Source organism: Dipodomys merriami, unplaced genomic scaffold, assembly GCF_024711535.1.
Source record: "Dipodomys merriami isolate MVZ:Mamm:240054 unplaced genomic scaffold, mDipMer1.0.p SCAF_10, whole genome shotgun sequence".
Taxonomy (NCBI): Eukaryota; Metazoa; Chordata; class Mammalia; order Rodentia; family Heteromyidae; genus Dipodomys; species Dipodomys merriami.
The window spans coordinates 32,077,511-32,095,549 of NW_027202271.1; the positions used below are offsets into that span (position 1 = coordinate 32,077,511).

Here is an 18,039-nt window from a genome sequence, read left to right on the forward strand (position 1 = left end):
CACTGTTTTGCCCTCTGACACATTTGTACATGATTTACAGTATCTGATATGATGTATATTGAGTAACTGTATCACTTGTTTTCACTTCTGTAAAACAAGGGGACTTTCATTAAGTTATACAATGGCAGTAATAGCATCTACAGTTCTTTGATGGTTTGTCTATCTGCTAATGTCCATCCATTAGCAAATAGGTCCTTTAAGTTCCCATTCCTGTAAAAAAAAAATAGATGATCTCTTATTCACTGAAAAGAAACCAAAGGTCCAGAAAGTTTAATAATGTGCTCTGCTTCTAGGTTTTCAGAGCTACTATTTGTATCTCTTTCCAACTCATGCTCTTTCCCTTCCAGGCAAGTAATATTTGCCTATGATGCCAGTTGCAAAAATAAATACGATTTTACTTACAATCTTTTGACCAATAAAAGAATTTTCCCTTCATAAAACTGCAATATTTTAAATTAAGCAGCATATTATCATGTGAATCTAAATAAGAACTATAAAATCTGGAAAGTAATAATCATCGCTTACAATCATCTCATTAACAAATGTGAAGAAACTCAAGAGATTGAGAGAAATTAAGCAAAGCACGGAGAGAGTGCAGAGGGAGCAAGGGAGGGATTGATTTAGAAACAGAGATAAAGCTTGTCAGAAAAGGCTAAAGAACTTACATATGTCCACCCTTGAGGATAGAAAGCTCAGAGGTGACTGAATAATTGGTTCTGGTATATAAATGGTCATTATAAGAAGTCTGCTCACAATTTCTCTGTCAACATCAAGGTCAAAGTCAGACAAATGGCCTTAAATTACAGGAACAAACTTCAGTTAATATAAGAGAGAACTTCTTGACATAAAAGCAATTAACTATTTCAATATGAACTTTCCAAGATCATAAAATCTTCCTCCTCTAATATTATTTTAAAATAAATTAGAAGACTCAGCTCTCAAATTAGGAAACTAATTTGGAGGACTACTTCAAAAGAATTCCTCCTGAATCTTGAACTTGCAAGACATGGTAGCTTTGTAGTTTATTCGCATCTGTATTTTTCCATTTGGAACATTTATTTGTTATAAATACAGATGTGCATAAGAAACAAACCACTTGCTGCTTAGCTAAGTTGGAAAGTGCAAAGATAATTCTCATTTGTCTGTATGCATGGTTATCTGTGGAAAAACATCCACAGAATGTTTACATAACATATACTTCAGTCACCCTTTTTCTTCATTCCAGTGAGCACCATCTCTGCCTTTGGACTTATACCTCATCCTAACACTGAACCAGAGGTGATTTGGAGACATCATATAAAGAAATGTCCTTTTTGCCCATGAAAGGAAAGCATATACAGTGGCAGGAGATAATTTTTTTTATTTTTTTGTGAACATACTGTATAGAGGGGTTACAATTACATGGGCAAGATAATGAGTACATTTCTTATCAAGCATTGCAGCCTCCTCCTTTGTTTCCCCTTCCCATCCCTTCCCAGCCTCCCCCTCCTCCATCCAATCTTCCCCTCCCCCCACCAAAGTTGTAAAGTTTGTTTTCGACATGACAACTTGTACTTCTTATTGTTGCAATGGGTCCACCTGTATCCTTAAACAACTTGTTTTTCCCCATCTTCTCCACAAATTATACCGACATCAAATAAAGTGAAAGCAGGGGTTATACTGTGGGGGAGGGACATACAAAGCAACAAAGAAATAATCTTATTTTATTGACATCTTTGTGATACATGTCTTCCCTACTTAACTGTTAAATTATTAATTTGTGCATCTTGCCGGTAGAGGGGACTTTTTTCACATGTATTTATCTCCTTTTGAATAGTTGTATTTTTTTCATATATACCTGTACTCTAAGTAGTTGAAGAAGGTTGTTTTCTATTTTTCTAGACACTTGTACTTCTCCCCATTTTGTCTCTTCCCTTGATTTCACAGTTACATGATGAAACAGAAAGAAAAATAGGCATTTAACAAAAGTAAGTGGCTTGTTACCCAACAGAGTATGGATTAATCTCATTTAAGGGACTGGACTTTCTTTCCCACTCCCATTCTGTCCCATTGTGTTGCTGGTAAATAATGGTTTTGATAACTGCTTTTGTGTTCCTTTGTTACATAGTTTCTTTTTTATTTTGATGAGATCTATCAGAAGGGGAAAATGTTGGTTCGGACTTTGTGCTTCTGTTCTTTCCCCTTTCCCGTGCTGCCTGAAAGATACAAAGGATGCCCACAAGATAGAAGAAGCATAAGGGCCAGGGCTGTGTCATTCTTAGCTTGCAGAACTTGACTCTGAGCTGCTGTTGCAGTTTTCTGAAATGCTTCCACAACTATTGTTCTTCAATGGTCTGCTTATGCAAACAGCCCAATGTGAATGACGTTTGTAAAGGCTCACTTAAGCTAGTCTCCATCAACAGTTATAATTAAGAAGAAAAGTTACTGTTTCATTTTGTATACATGGAAATATACAAAGAATATTTCATTCCTGTAAAGTTCTCACCCTTCAATTGTATATTTGATTCTATTTCCATTAGGCTAGGAGACAGTTACAATGCATCTAGGAAAGAAATGGGGCTTCATGTAAAAATACAAGGTCACTCACTAAGCAAGAAGGCTTGTGAATCATCATTTTATATAGATTATTCAGAGAAAGAGTAACAGTTGAAGATAGAAATTAAAAACAAGTGGGAATAACCTAAGGTATATTTTCCTGGCACAGTGCTAGAAAGGATAATTTGTGTATTTGCAATAGATTTTCTGAACAACTGGATTCTATAGTAGTTAAAAAAGAAAATATAAAGCTAGGGATAAAGACTTAAAGGATAAACAAGCAAAGCAACTGGAATTAAAGCATGACATATTGCTATATGAGAAAAGAGCTGGTGGTTCATGCCTGTCATCCTAGTTTACTTAGGGAACTGAGTTCTAGAGAATCACAGTTTTAAACTAGCTTCACAGAAAACCCTTCTCCAAAATAACTAGCAAAATGAAGTTTTAGGCATGGTTCAATTGGTAGAGCATCAGCCAGTCAAGCTATTATGAGACTCTGAGTTCAAACCCTGGTACCAGCAAAAAAAAAAAAAAAAGAAAGAAAGAAAAAGAAAAAAAAGAACACCACGATAACTCTCTTTTTGTTAGAGAAGAAATTTGGTGAAAGGCAGATGAAGGCCCTCAAAATATAAATAGATTGTTCTACTTATAGTAATAGAATAGACTGGAAGTATGGAATCAAATTGAAGATTCATATAAAATAATTGTGAGTGGATTGTGTACTTCATCCAGTTGCAGCTAGTGAATTATTTTGATCTTTTCTTTTGAGATAGAGTTTCATTAAATAGCGCAGGCTGATCTTGAACTCCCTTTTAATGGAGGTGACACTTCAACTTGAGACAAAGAGTAAGTTTTATCTCTTAAGGGCTGGGATTATAAACAAGTGCTCTGTCACTTAAAGTATAACCCCAGCCCCTATTACTAGATTTTACTGTAGATCCAGAGATTGTGTACTTTTATTATTAATTATTGTACTCATGAAATATTGAATAATTCAATTTCCTTTTGTTAAAATTGATAAAGATTTTCCATTAGAGTTTTTGCTTGAAACAATCCAAACTCTGTTACACAGGGTAGATATGATTCTAGACAAACAACAACAAAACCTTTTCACATTGGCCCAAGTTGTGTTTTTTTCTTCAATAAACATGCTATTTCTTTTGAAATGATGAAAATGTATCTTGTATACACTTGCAGAGATATTTCCACAGATACTTTCAGGGGAGGCTAAGAGCTATTTGATGACCTACTGAGAAAATTGTTTAGAGACTACATGTTTTCTGCATCTGCTATCATTCGAGCTACCATATAGATCCTGGTAGCACTAAAATCAAGTTGCTGTGTCTTTCCATTTCTAAAAATAGAATGTCTTTCAACTTTTCTTTTTTAGTCTTTATGTCAGTATTAGAAGGTTGACTGTGCTACCATATGACATAGTCTTACCTTTAGAAAAGAGAGAGATTTTAATTTTTAAAAGTACTGAAGCTGGGCTTTTGTCTTCAGGGCATTTTTCCCATGCAAGAGATTTGGAGCCTGGTTTTCAGTGTTTCATAAAATAGAAAAGGAGACAGAGTCCAAGATGAGTTGTTTCATATGAGGTCTCCCATAAAGCTAGGACCTTAAAGAGTTGTAGAGAGCACACAGATGAACTAGAAATAAACCAACCTTCATGCTCAGAGGAACACAAGGAGACTAGCTGTCCCAACTTTGGCATAAAGGAAAGAAGGAAACAAAATTTGTCTTGAAGATTTGCAACTTGATTGACATTGGATCTCAATTGAATACTACCCTGGTACACTGTAAATCTCAAACCAGGATTTAATTTAAAATGATTGTCCTAGACTAAAGATGCTCCTAGATACCAGCTAGAAACTAGAATACATCTTTTCTAGACAAAAAAAGTATGCTTTCATCTTACATCACAAAAATTTGACAGATTACACAAATACAATGAGACATAACAAATTATGAAACCCAAGGAGGACACTCTTAGAAGAGAAACACAAAGGCATAAGCCTATGTGCCTCTGATCATATGCACTAATATTTATTGAAATGAACACCAGAAAATGAAAATGAGAGGCTTTTCTTTGTTGTTGTTTTATTTTTGTCTCGTTTGTTCATTTGTCCATCTTTGGGAGGGCAAAGGGTAGGCACAGAAATGGACAAATGCAACAGTGGTGCACACTAGAATCTATGTAGAAATGAACTATAGAGCTTGTGGGGGGAAATTTTCACAGAGATGAAGGCCGGTGGTTGATCTCTGTAATCCTAGCTAAATAGGAGGTCGAGAATGGACGATCAGTATTAAGTGCTACCCTTCATGGAAAGTTTCACAAGGCCCCTTCACAACCCATAGCTGGGAATAGTGGCACCCATGTATCAAGCCAAGCCAAGATGTGCGAAGGCTGAAACTGGGAAGAATGTGCATCAGAGCAGCTGAAGCAGAAATGCCCAAGGGAGTTCATCTCTATAGAAGGGAGTCTGGACCTGATGCCACGATCCTGTGATGCTAGCAGTATGAGCAGCTACAAAATTTGAAACTTAAGATTTTGATCGGATTGAAACGTGCATTTCCATTGATTTAGTGAATGAGGCTCCATAAATAAATATCTGCTTGAAATGAAAAGATTAAACAATAAATTTCTCATAAGAGCTTGCTGGACTTACTCAGGAGAAATTGCATGATTGCATTTGCTTGTATGGATTCAAAGATTTGGGCAGGTTCTTTCTGCTCATGATGCCCTGTCAGGAAAATTGGCGTCATGATAAATGGCTTGCTGCTTTAGTTCTCTGGACGATACATTTTTGAGTTCTCAAACTCTCCAGGGACACGATACATATGTGCTTTGCCACACTGAAAACAAAACTCAAAAGCTGGAGGTGAAAACTGCCCTTCTGTTTTACAAGGGGGATGGGAGGGATATTTCCCTCATGGACTTTCTCCTAGATGCTATCTGCCCTACTCTCTACTGCACTATGTAGCACAAAAGCATCTGAAGTTAGGATGTCTGCCTTTCTAGAGGAAAAGCAAGGAGAGAAATAATCCATTTATCAGTGAAATACGTGGAGAGTCTAATTTATTTTCTTAAGCACAGCTGAAGGTGGTTTGAGGAAACTTTAATCTGGGCATTTCATTCTTTTTGTAAACTTGCCCTGAAGTCAGAATAGCAGAAAGGGAGATAGAGAAAACCTTACTCAAGCAATTATTTCCCTTATCTTGCAAATATTGGTACAGTAAAAATCATTTCCCTAGCTTCTCAAAAAATCAGTCATATCATATGTGAATAAATCCAACGATGCAGATTAAAAAGTGTCACCCAGTTATCAAGCCAATGCCCTTCCTTGACAAGATGCTTCCCTGTGTCTCTCCTTCTCCACATTTATACATGTGAGGAAGAGAAATACAGAATGGGCCCATGTCCTTTGAGGATTAATTACAATGACTGCAACATTAGTTGTGCTGGTATTCTCTTGTAATATTTATTTCTTCTATATCTCCTAGGTTGGTAAATTCAGTTTTACAGCCTAGTGGAGTTGAGAAGCGTGGCTTTATTCAATATTGTTCTTGAACTCCGTGATGGTCTGTCTGTGTAAATAATCTCATCAACCTCTTATGTGAGCCCATCCTTGAAGAGTTCCTCATATGGATGCTTAATGGAAAAATATACTACGCTTTTGTCCTTGTCAGTGGTGTCAGAACACATGAGAGGTTCAGGCACACTGCTAAATAAAGCTTCCCCTGTAAGAGGAAGCCCAGCGACATTTTGTCTGAATGAGAAAGCAGCTTGCACACCCTGGTTCTCCCAGGGGGGAAAAAAAGACAGTACCAAGCCCATGTGAAGGACACAGTTATTTATGGTTATGTCTAGTGAATCTTGTTCATGTGGAAAGTATGCTCATGTTTTTTAGAGAACTGACCTCCAAGACTCAAGTCTTTTTGATTTCCTTAATTTTCCGTGGAGTCATCTTTTAAAGCCCATGTGCAATGATGCATTTATTCACCAACGACTAAAGTCAGAGTAAGGGATATTTGATTCTGGAGTTCCTGAATTCGACCAATAAACTATGAATATTTACACAAATTACTTTCCACCTATAGTATACTCTGATTTATTTCATGTGAATGTCCTTTAGAAAAAAGAAAGTTTTTCAAGTCTGAAGTCTCAATTTATAATAAGCATAAAGCAATTTTGCCCTTTAGACATATGTATCATTAGAAATTATGAAATACTCTATCCTTGTGTAAAACACAGTTGTTATTTTTCTTAAGGTTACTCATTTCAAGGAGTAACTAATTTTTTTTCAGTCTGAAAACTGATACACTACAGATAAATATTTAAATTCTGATGAGATTAAGAACATAAAGGGACATTCAATGGATTTTGTCTGGTATACTTTGGAGTGGTATTTCAGAAATTTGCACATGGACTTGTGTTTTTTTGTAACCACATGGAACTTGGAGATTCTTTCCAGGGTTTTTTTTATGTTTCTTAATTTATTTTTGTATGTGGGCATGTATCAGATGGAAATCAAGGGAGGGAGAGAGGGAGAATGATAAGGAGAGAAAGGAGAGGAGAGAAGGTGGGAGAAAGAGAAAGAGGAGAGAAAACTTGGGTGTACAATTTTTAGGCTACCATGTTCTTCCCATAGTAATGCTTTTGAGCAATTGCAGCAAAATTTGGAAACAGTAATGATATTAGTACGAGTCCTTTCCTTATGTGGATAAACAAATAAAATAATATTCCATTGTGGAGAGAGAGTTAAGCAGGAGTCCCCTCACAACTGTTTGACTGCAGGAAGCATTGTTCAATTGTAGTGAGCATTCTGCTATCAGGGAAATTTGTACTCTTAATTTGGAAAGCATTGGAGTTTTTCAAAATAACTTTTGAAGGAGAGGTCACATGTTCAGTTGGTGATGGGTCCTAAGTTCCTAAGGTTTTCTGCCTTTCAGGTGTCTGTTTAAGTCATCAACCTTCCCATGGTTGCGATTCAACTACCACTAGAGTTGAAAAACAGCTGATTATATCTACCACATAGACATTTTTCCTATGTTTAAAAAAATAAGCCTCATTTGGCCCACTCTTTTATTTGTTCCTTTAAGCGTTGTACAGTGTAACAAGTCAGTTTATGAGTACAATACACCTTGATCAGTATCATCCTTTCAATAGTTCTCCTCCATCTCTACCAATTCCACCATGACTCCAATTTTCCCCATTGCATTTATTTTTCCAGGAAAGCATAGTTAGGTTTTTAAACATAGAGAAAGTTTTTTTTATTCTTATGTTCTTCTGACAGTCTTATCTGAAAGTTTAAAAAATAGTGATTTGAACCCATCCACATATATTTTGTTCTCCTGGGTGCTATTATAATATTGTCCTAATACTAGGACAGTATTTCCAGATGCTGAAGCTGCTCAGAAGCTGGGTAACATAGCTTACTGTGGCTCTCAGCTTGCTCATTAAAGTTGTAATTGATATTTTCAGTTATTGGGTTGGCTCTGCTGTTGGAAATTTCTTTTGGAAATTTCTGTTGGAGGCATATATTAATTTCAACCTTGTTTCAGAGAGGAATAATACAAAGACATTTCCCTAATACTATAAAATCAGTTCTTGATAACCTGGAAACCAATTTTCTAGGACAAGTGACTCATAATCTCATTCATATATGGAATCTAAAACATTGATCTTACAGAAGTTGAGAATAAGATGGTGATTACCAAGACTGGAGAGAAGAGGGGGTTGGGAAAAATGAGAAAGGGTGATAAATGGATACCATGTAAGTATCCATAAATGGATACCAGGTAGGACTGGTAGCTATACACTTCTAAAAGCTTAAAGAAAATATAGTGAGTGACTTCCAGAGAGATATGTTAAGCGATTTAAGCATCATACAATGTGTAAATCTGCAAAAGAAATCACACTACTTCACCTCTATCATCTTGCTATTCCTCTATTTATCCATCCACCTATTGATCGACTGGTCTATCTAATTTTATTTTGTATGTGTCAGCAAAAATTAAATTTAAGATTAAAAAGTGACAAGATCTGGGAGAAGGTTTATATAAGACAGATTCAAAAAAGTATTATTGAAATAAAGGTCACATGCCTATCAATATTTCCTCCTTTCGGATATTTAGATAAAATGTCCTTCATCTTCTTGCCTTCTACCTCCACATCCTCCTCCTCCTTCTTCCCTTCATCCTTCCGAGTTTTTTCCTTTTTGTATTCACTTCCCAATCTTGAGGTGGGTGGTTTTGCTGAGCAATGTGCTTCCAACCTAACAGGCAACCCCAACCTTTCACCACAGGACGTCCCCAAAGGGGACATTCTAAAAGTTCTAAAAGTGTGAACTGAAATAACTGTTTTTTTAAAGGTATTTTCATCAGATATTTGCTATATAATGGAAAGCAACTATCCCACAGTCTCATTTCATCCACTGTCCTATTTTATTTATCATTATTCCTATGCATTATGTGAAGAGGAAGATTTGTAAGCATAACTCTATTCATGGGCTTAAGCTTGTCTGTATGATTTTGTCTGTTAGAAACAATTAAAATTAGAATTCGAAATCAATAGCAATGTTTCAAATAATAATTTTCTATATGTGTCTTGCCAAAACACCTGTGTGGGTAGACGTGTCCATGTGTCTTCTGATTTGCTAAAAGAACTGCTGGCTTGTAGGGCACATGTGCTCTTCCTTGGTGGCTATACCTGTTTAATGCTCTTTACATACCAGCTTTGCTTTTGTTCCACTGATGTGATAGAAGACAAATTCTTGTACTCTACCTTCAGATCTTTACATCTCACTTATCAATTCCCATATACTGCTGCTTTCTTTGTTTGCTCCTCATTGAAGCTGATAAGTGTTGTGTAATGGTGAGCACTCTGGACTCTGAAGCTGTTAAGTGTATATGCTATGGCATAGGCTAGTCCCTCTGCTGATTGTTGGATTTTCCTCTCGTCTACTTGAGATTGTTCTTGCTGTTCTGTCTTATCTCTTCTGATTCATCCATTTATCTCACTCTATTCAAATAATCTTATCTGCATAAAAATGTAATATTTTGATCTTCATAAAAAATCCCTTGACTTAGATCTGCCAGACTATTTCTTTCTTTCATTATTCTTTTTAGTGCAAACCCATAGTTTCTCTTCTCTTCCAAAATCATTGTAATTATACTTTCATTTTTACCACTTGGCTAAACCTGTCTTATCAAGTCAAAAATGAATTCCACATCATAAAATCCAGTAAGTCTTAAGTTCCAACATTTTCAAGCACATTTTATAGAGATGATTATTTTCTCATTGAAATACTTCTTTTGGTTTTTTACTGTCTTAGTAGTATTTGGAAATGTCCCTTTTCCCTAGTCTAGAAATATTATCTTATTGTCTTAATTTGTATTTCTTTATGATATTAAATTTCTTTCATTTATTGTTCCTTGGATTTCTAATATTCTGACTTATTTGTTTACACCTATTTCCCAGTGAGAATGCCATTTAAAAATGTTTTCTTATTCATTTTAACCATTAGTTAATAAGAGAGTTTCTTTTTTTGCATTCTGGATATTAAAATTTGTTTGCTAATAAGATTAGAGTTTAACTTTTGTTTTTATTTTTGTGTTGGTCCTGGGGCTTGAACTCAGAGCCTGGGCTCTGTCCCTGAGCTTTTGTGCTCAGGATTAGTGCTCTGCCACTTGAGCCACAGCTCCATTTTCAGCTTTTTATTTTTTGGTGGTTAATTAAAGATACAAGTCTCACAGATTTTCCTGTTCTGGATGGTTTCAAATCACAATCCTCAGATCTAAATTTGATACAGCAGATCTGGCTTTGCAGTTTACCTTTAATTTATGATATCTTTTATCTAATCCATTTTTTATTTCTTTTCTTTAGATTTTTTTATTGTTAAAGTGATATACACAGGGTTACAGTTACATAAGTAAGGTAATAAGTACATTTCTTGTCAAACTTGTTACCCCTTCCTTCATTTTCTTCTGCTTTCCCTCCCCGCTCCACACTCCCAAGTTGTACAGATCATTTCCAACATATTGTCTTGTGTATATCACTGTTGCATTGGTTCTTTGTCTCAGCATTCTGTTATTCCACTTCCCTTCCCTAATTCAAATAAATGTACATAAATACCAGGGTACGAAAATACAGTGACAACAGGAAATATACCATAGGGGAAGAACATATAAAAGAAACAAAAATCACATACTACATTAAAAACAAACGAAGAAAAGAACAAAGGAAAACCTCTGTGTCCATGTTTTGGAGTTCATACCACCATTTGTATTTCTTTATTGAGATTAGTTGATTACAGTATTGTGGGATAGTGATACTTAGCTAAAGTCACAAACACATTTTAACCTTCACAAGGTGAATTTTCCTTATGGTCTATAAAGCTATGAACTCTACAAACTTTGAAAATACATCTATTTCTTCCAAATCGGGTGATATGTACATTTCTTTCCTTTTGCGTAGTGTTTATCCATTTTTATGTTGACATACAGTAATACAGTTTCTTTTTCAGGTTTCATACTTTTGATTTTAAGTATATTTTGTCATCTCCAATTCATAAAGATAAACCTTTCTAGTTTGTCCTAATAGTTTAAAGTTTTGATTTTATAAGGATATCTCTAATGATTCATTTAGATATTTATTGTTTTCCTACATTTTTATATCCTATGTAAGTTAATTTTTTTTAGATAATCCAAAATGTCAGTATTATTTACTGAATTTCCTACCATTTTTTCCTTCAGCATGTAATACTGTTAACTGTTGGCAGTCACCATTGACCATACTGGATCATGTGTACAGTTCTCATTCTAATCATCTCATGTATATGTTTATTTCTTTGAACATTACTCTCTATGATCCAGGGACTGTAACTCCCTGTATTGATTATTGAAAGTGATTATTCTTCCTGTCTTTTCCTGTTTTAAAAAGACATTTATTCTTTGCTAATTCATGTAACTTTTTAGAAGAAGACACTTTCTGAAAAAGTATTTTGGAAGCATATAGTCTTATAATATTTGCCATGTTTGCAATGTGTGTTTCTACCATTGTAAGCAAAGAATGTCTTCATTTTTAGAAGAACTACTTTGGCTAAATTATGTAATTTTCTCTGGGTGACTTGAAATTTTCCTTACTATACTCTTTTTTTTTAGTTTAGTTTTGTTTGTAATTTGGTTTTTGAAAATATAAATGGGAGTCACTAGGAATTAAAAGGTTTTAAATTAGGCTCTAATGGTATATATTGATTGCTGATTTTTATTTATTGAATTTGTGCTGTGTAACTGCTGCATTGTGTTAATGAATGTGTAGCTTATTTCTGTGGATTTTCTTGGATTTCTATGGGAGTTTTTGTTGCTTCATTTATTTTTGCTTTACATTTTTAAGTACATTTTTCTTTTATCATACTTTTGAATATAAGATTTTTTTGGCAGGCATTGTTGAGTCAGGGTCTTGCCAGGAAGCCTAGAACAGCCCCAATATCATTGTATAAATAAGGTTGGCATTGCCTGACTCAACTTCCATAACACTGGGATTCCAGGCATGTACTACCTTATCCAGGTTTTGAACACAACAAATGGAATTGCGTGTACTCTTATTTCCATCTATGAAAAATGCATAGAATGCTTTCACCTTTCAGTATGTTTTTAGAAGGTGGCTTTAAGTGTATTCATGGATTTCATTTACTTGCTATTTATTATGTTTTTATTATAATATATTATGTATATAATCTATTATTATCATTATATATTTTAGCAGTACTAGAAATTGAACTCAGAGACTTGTACTTGGTAGGCCAGCACTGTGATTTGAACTGTGCCTTTAGCTCATTTCGCTAGAGTTATTTGTGCTCAGACTAGCTTCGGACAGGTATGTTCCTATATATGCTTCCTGGTGAGAGGAAAGCCATCTTTTCTATCAAAGTGGGTTGTTTAAAAGTTCCTGCTTTGTCCTGGTAGTTGGGCTCTTGTTGATTATTCTGCTAAGATAATATCAGCAACTAAAGAAAGGAAAGGAAAGATTTTTTAAATGTAAATATTTTTCCTAATAGAAATTAATGGAATTAAGACTCTTTTTGAAGACACACCTAGATTGTTCAAGAAATAGTAGAGGGTGTAGACCTTTAAATTGCTTGTGTGGTGTTAATCTTATTTCGAAGTTTATTAATGGTCATTTTATATAAATACCTGCTTTAAAGTAGCCAGTCATGAGCAGATCATGAATCTGAGCTCGACTAATGTGAGCAGAGGGGCAGGGTCTGCTGCATTATGGGTAAATAAGGAGAAGCTTGCCTGCTCTGTGTGCTTGCTTGCCTGATTTTTGGCTGATGGTACACTCTTCTGCAGAAGTCAGTTGCTTTACTGAGATAATTCATTTTTTGTTTTTTGTTTTTGTCCTAGTTGTGCTTGGAGAGAATATTTAAAACATTTAGTAGATAGTATCACAAGTATGTATGACCACATCTGGCTTGTTTTCTGATAGAATCATTCATTCATTCATTTACACGTACATATATATGTACATAAATGTATATATAGATATATAAGTATCTCTCTCTATATATATATACTAGCAGGCTCTCAAAACACATATCTCATAGCCTGTATTTTCTGAATGAAAGCTAAATCTTAGCAAATGTTTTTCTTGATGATCTTCTTCAAAGAACTAGTACAACTTATTATTTTCATAGAGTATTTGTTGTTAAAATGTTATTGAATTTCCAATGTAACATAGATTGATAATTTATAGGACTTATTTATTTGTGTTTGGTGTAAAGAATATGACTGCATCATGAGAATGTTCAGCATGGTCATCTGTGAGCTTGACTAGAGTAGAAAGTGGTTATATGGTTGTATGGGGAAACTATCAATAGGTAAATACTCTTCATTACTACCTAGGGTAGAAAGTGGTTATATAGTTGTATGGGGAAACTATCAATAGGTAAATACTCTTCATTACTACCTAAGAAACTTGTTTAAACTAAAGATTTTAGGGGACATGAAAATAACTTACTCATGATTATAACAGTAATAATGAAGATAAGAATAGTTCATAATTTTTCTGAATAATATGAAAACTCTATACTGAGTGCTTTTTAAAAAATTAATAATTGAATTCTCAGAAAATTCAGGTTGGTTTTTTATTATTGACTGGAAGAATATGGTTGGAATTATTATTATTATTATTACTTATATTTTAATAGTAGATACTTTGATCATCTAAGATGACTGAGCTATTATGTTTCTTAATGGATTGCTAATATTAGTCTCATGTAGCTCATAGGCTGGATCATGAGGTAGTGAATGCATCTGTGTGTGTCATTAAGAGGCTATGCAGTAATGCAGCCATGAAGAAGTGGATCGACATTTGGCCTCAGGAAGTAATAAATCAGAGGACTTGGAGGTTCTAAGCATGGGTAGCTGGAGTAATTGGGCTTTAATTTTGCTTTCTTGTGTGCAATTAATTTTATTTTCCTTTTCACTCTTTCCTCTTTTGTTCTATTTGCTCTCCTCACTTTTCTTTCAGGCAGTCCATTTGTTATTGAGGGATATTCAGGAGTTGATATTTGCTGACTATTCCTCAGACACCAAGTATAACGACTATCCTTTTAAAACAAAAAAATATGTTTTCTATATCTATACTTGCTCAGAGAAGACTTTTTTATTTTTGCTACAATTGATCTAAAATATCGCTTTAGTTTTTCTGGAATCTTGCTCTATCTGTTTCTAAGCTCCCACTAAACAGCCTTTTGCTTTGCACAGAATCTTCTCTTGTATTCAGAACGATTAAAACAAACAGAAAAGGAAAAGAGGAGAAAAGAAAAGAAGAAAACACCATACTGCATGGGAACTTGATCTTTGCTGTGCCATCCCTTCCTTCTGTTTTCACTGATTTTCACACTGGATTTACACTAGCAAGCCTATTTTTAACAGTTCTCTGTTAAATGTAGTGTACCATGATCTTCTCTCGGATATCATTTTCCTTGAAATCTGGGGACCTCCCACATGTCTTTTATGAGACCATTGATACCTGCTTTGTCTTTTCCTTTATACCAGTGTGTCCTCACACTTCTTTTGCCTTTAATTTCATTTTCCATTGATTTCCTCAATGAACATTTCTTAAATGCCTATCGTGGGTGCACAAGAGTAGGTAATAGAGAATTTATAGAAAGACTCACGATTCTTTTTTATTTTCCTTCACCAAAGCCTCAGTAATTTTTTTCCTTGACACTCTTACCCACTTCAAGCCCCATGTATGTCAGTTATAAACTCACCCTGAATTACATTCATGTTGTTCCATTTCCCTCATCTTTCAAAAATTCATCTCTCCTCTTCAAACCTTATATTTTTCAAATATTACTATATTTAAAAAATAAAATTAGCCCTGGAATTCAAAATAAAATATAAACTCATTTGCCCTTGGAATTCAAAGTTCTGTAAAACTGTCTCCCTTTTATTTTCCATCTAACCTTCCATTGTGTGGCACCCATGTCTGAGTCCTTCTGTATAACCTTCCCCTGACACACCACACAAAGTCCATGTCTGACATATCACAGATGCTTCTGATTGTCTATCCATCCTTTAAGAACTAAGAGAAATGTCACTTCTTTGAACACTTCATCCCTTCAGATCTACTTCCTCTTGCTTCTGGACCACTATAAACTCTCTTCTTCCATCATTGATCTAACATTATTTTGAATCTCTTCTCAGTCATGAAACTTGAGTCCTTGAGAATGAAGACTGTGTCATTTCTGTTTTCATTCCACATGATGCTGACCATACTAACAACTCAATCGTTAAAGATATAATATACCTGAATGAATAATATTTAAGAATGTGATTTCCATATATACAGGTTATTTCTGTCATACATTTATTGTAATAAAGGAACCTGTAACCCACAAGAAGAGAATATGTATACAAAATAAGAGGACATTGTCATATTTCTTCACTTGTACACTTTCTCTGAAACTAGTATACATTGAAATCATTACAAAGAAAAATTTTAAAAATAAAAATAAACTACTAGAAGATAAAGGAGTGTGTAAGCATGGTTTCATGGAATATTCGTTAGTAAAGTTATCTATGAACACTTAAATATTCTTCAGTGATACTGAATATTAGCTTAATTATCTTTCTATGTCCCTGATCCTTAGTTTAATAAATATCATTATGGTCTTTTTTTTTTTTTCCTTCAGTCATAGGGTTTGAACTCTGGGCCTGGGCGTTGTCACTCAGCTCTTCAGCTCAAGGCTACCATTCTGCCACTTGAGCCACAGCACCACTTCTGGTTTACTAGTGATTTATTGGAGATAAGAGTCTCAAGCACATTCTTGCCAGGACTGGCTTTGAACTGTAATCCTCAGTTCTCAGCTTCATGAGCAGCTAGGATTACAGGCATGAGCCACCAGTGCTGGGCTCTGATAGTCTTTCTTGAACTACTGAAAATTCAAAAAAATCCTTTCAGAAATAATATAAATACTTTCTATAAATCCATTCAAAGCTGCCTAAATATCTTTTTTGTTGTTGTTGTTTGGGGCTGCAAGTTTGAGTAAGAAACAAGTACAGGTTCCAATATTATAAACAATGTTAGCAAGGTGAACAAATGTTTTAAAGATATGATGATAAATTGGGATTCAGTGTTTTCTTTCATAAAAATCATCAACAATGAACTATGCCTCTGTGAGGAGGTGTGAATTTCAGTCTAACTACTCATAGTAGGTGCCAGTTTGCATTGGGTAAATGATCATAGTTGGCAAGCCCATCTGTCTATGAATTCTATAAAATAAGAATTAAAAAAACCGCTTTGGAATGAAGGGCTAATTAAACATAGAAGAGTGTATGCTGCTCCTGAGAACATTAAAATATTCCAGTGACAAATTTTCTAAAAGTTAATTGAATTACACAATATACAGTAGTGAGTTCAATGATACAGTGTGAACTTTTGAATGTGGATTGTATTTCTAGGTTTTATTTCCTTTCAGCACTTTGCTCCAGCTTAATCCAGAGAAGAAAATGGGTTCATTCTTCATGATTAGAAAGTATTCTTTTGTCATAAGACCCTGCCAAATGGATAGTTTTTATAGCCTGACAAGAGACCCACTCATCATTACCTAGAGGGAAACACTTAAATCATCAGAAGATAGTTATTCTGTTCTGAGGGAAAGTTTGAGTTGATTGTTTGAGATTCTAAATTCACTCCCCAGGTGGCAAGGGTTAGTTTTGCTGGAGAACTGACAGAGTCTACCCTCAGGGTGGGTAGATTAGATTGAAAAATGTATAAGAGGAGAGCTTGTCAAGTAATTCGAGGAGTAGGCTGAGAGGCTCTAAAGGGAATTCTAAGCTGGCCCACAGATTGAATCATAAATGCTTATGTTTTATGGACTCACACAAGTGTACAGAAGATACAGATGAGAAAGCAAAAGAGTTAAGAGAAGAAGGTTTCAGAAAAATATATTTGGAGAGGCATAAAGTTCCATGTGCTTTTTTACACTTATTTAACTTAATGTTAACTTACTTATTTAATCCATTTAAGGAACAATTTTTGTAGTGATTTTAAATTTTGAGATATTAATTTAATGGTGATTGATTCATATAGTCTTAGTATTACAATGCATTAAAAAAATCTTTGATCAATTTTTCTTGTATTCAATATTGAACTTCCACATTGACCATATTAACATGTATGGTTAATACATGTTATTAAACATTTGAAAGAAAAATATTATATGAGTTACTTCAGTGAGGACATTTAGAAGGCGCATGTAGTGGGATATGTAGAGATAAAGGGATTTCCATCTGTTTAATTTAAATATTCACTTCTAGTCATTATTCTACATGGTGTAAACTATGTTATCTCCCTGAATGAAGGGTTGGTCATAGTGAGTATCCTTGCCTAATCAAGTCCCATACAGTGTTCAATAAAGCATTAGAATATTTCATGTTAATTTCACAAATACTTCTTGCACTTACACTATTCTATAATAGTGGTTCTCATATATAGATAGATTCCTCTAAATTAATATTTTGTGGATTCTAATTATTTGTATTGATTGCATGTTTACTTTTATAGAGGTATATATATATATCCATTATAAGATATAAAAATCATTATCCAGGTTGATATGCTATCACACACACTTCTATAGTACGCAATATTTTTCAGAACCAGTTTAAACTGCTTCACATATATTAATTCATTTGAGTTGAAGAACAATTGCAGTAAATATAACTGGTATCCTTTATTCATTGTAAGGAAAAGAAGGAGAAAGGGAGTGGACGTAGTTTTCCCAAGTGATCATGGTGACTAGCAAGCAAAGTCATGATTTGAACCTGGGTACTTTGAGAGTCTGGTAATCTCTATTTTCCACTTCAGAGCTGTACTCTAATATGAATATTTATTAACATGTGCATCCTTCCCCTACAAAATTATGAGTTTGTAGTACAAGAACCACAGAACTTTGTTTTGGGCCTGGAACCAAGTAAGTTTATATT

General features: G+C 34.4%; 1 protein-coding gene across 1 annotated transcript in view; it reads left to right on the top strand.

Annotated features, from left to right (window-relative positions):
* Positions 1–18,039, top strand: part of Trhde (thyrotropin releasing hormone degrading enzyme) — a 378,190-nt gene that overhangs the window by 231,227 nt on the left and 128,924 nt on the right. The gene's annotated exons all lie outside the window — the stretch shown is intronic.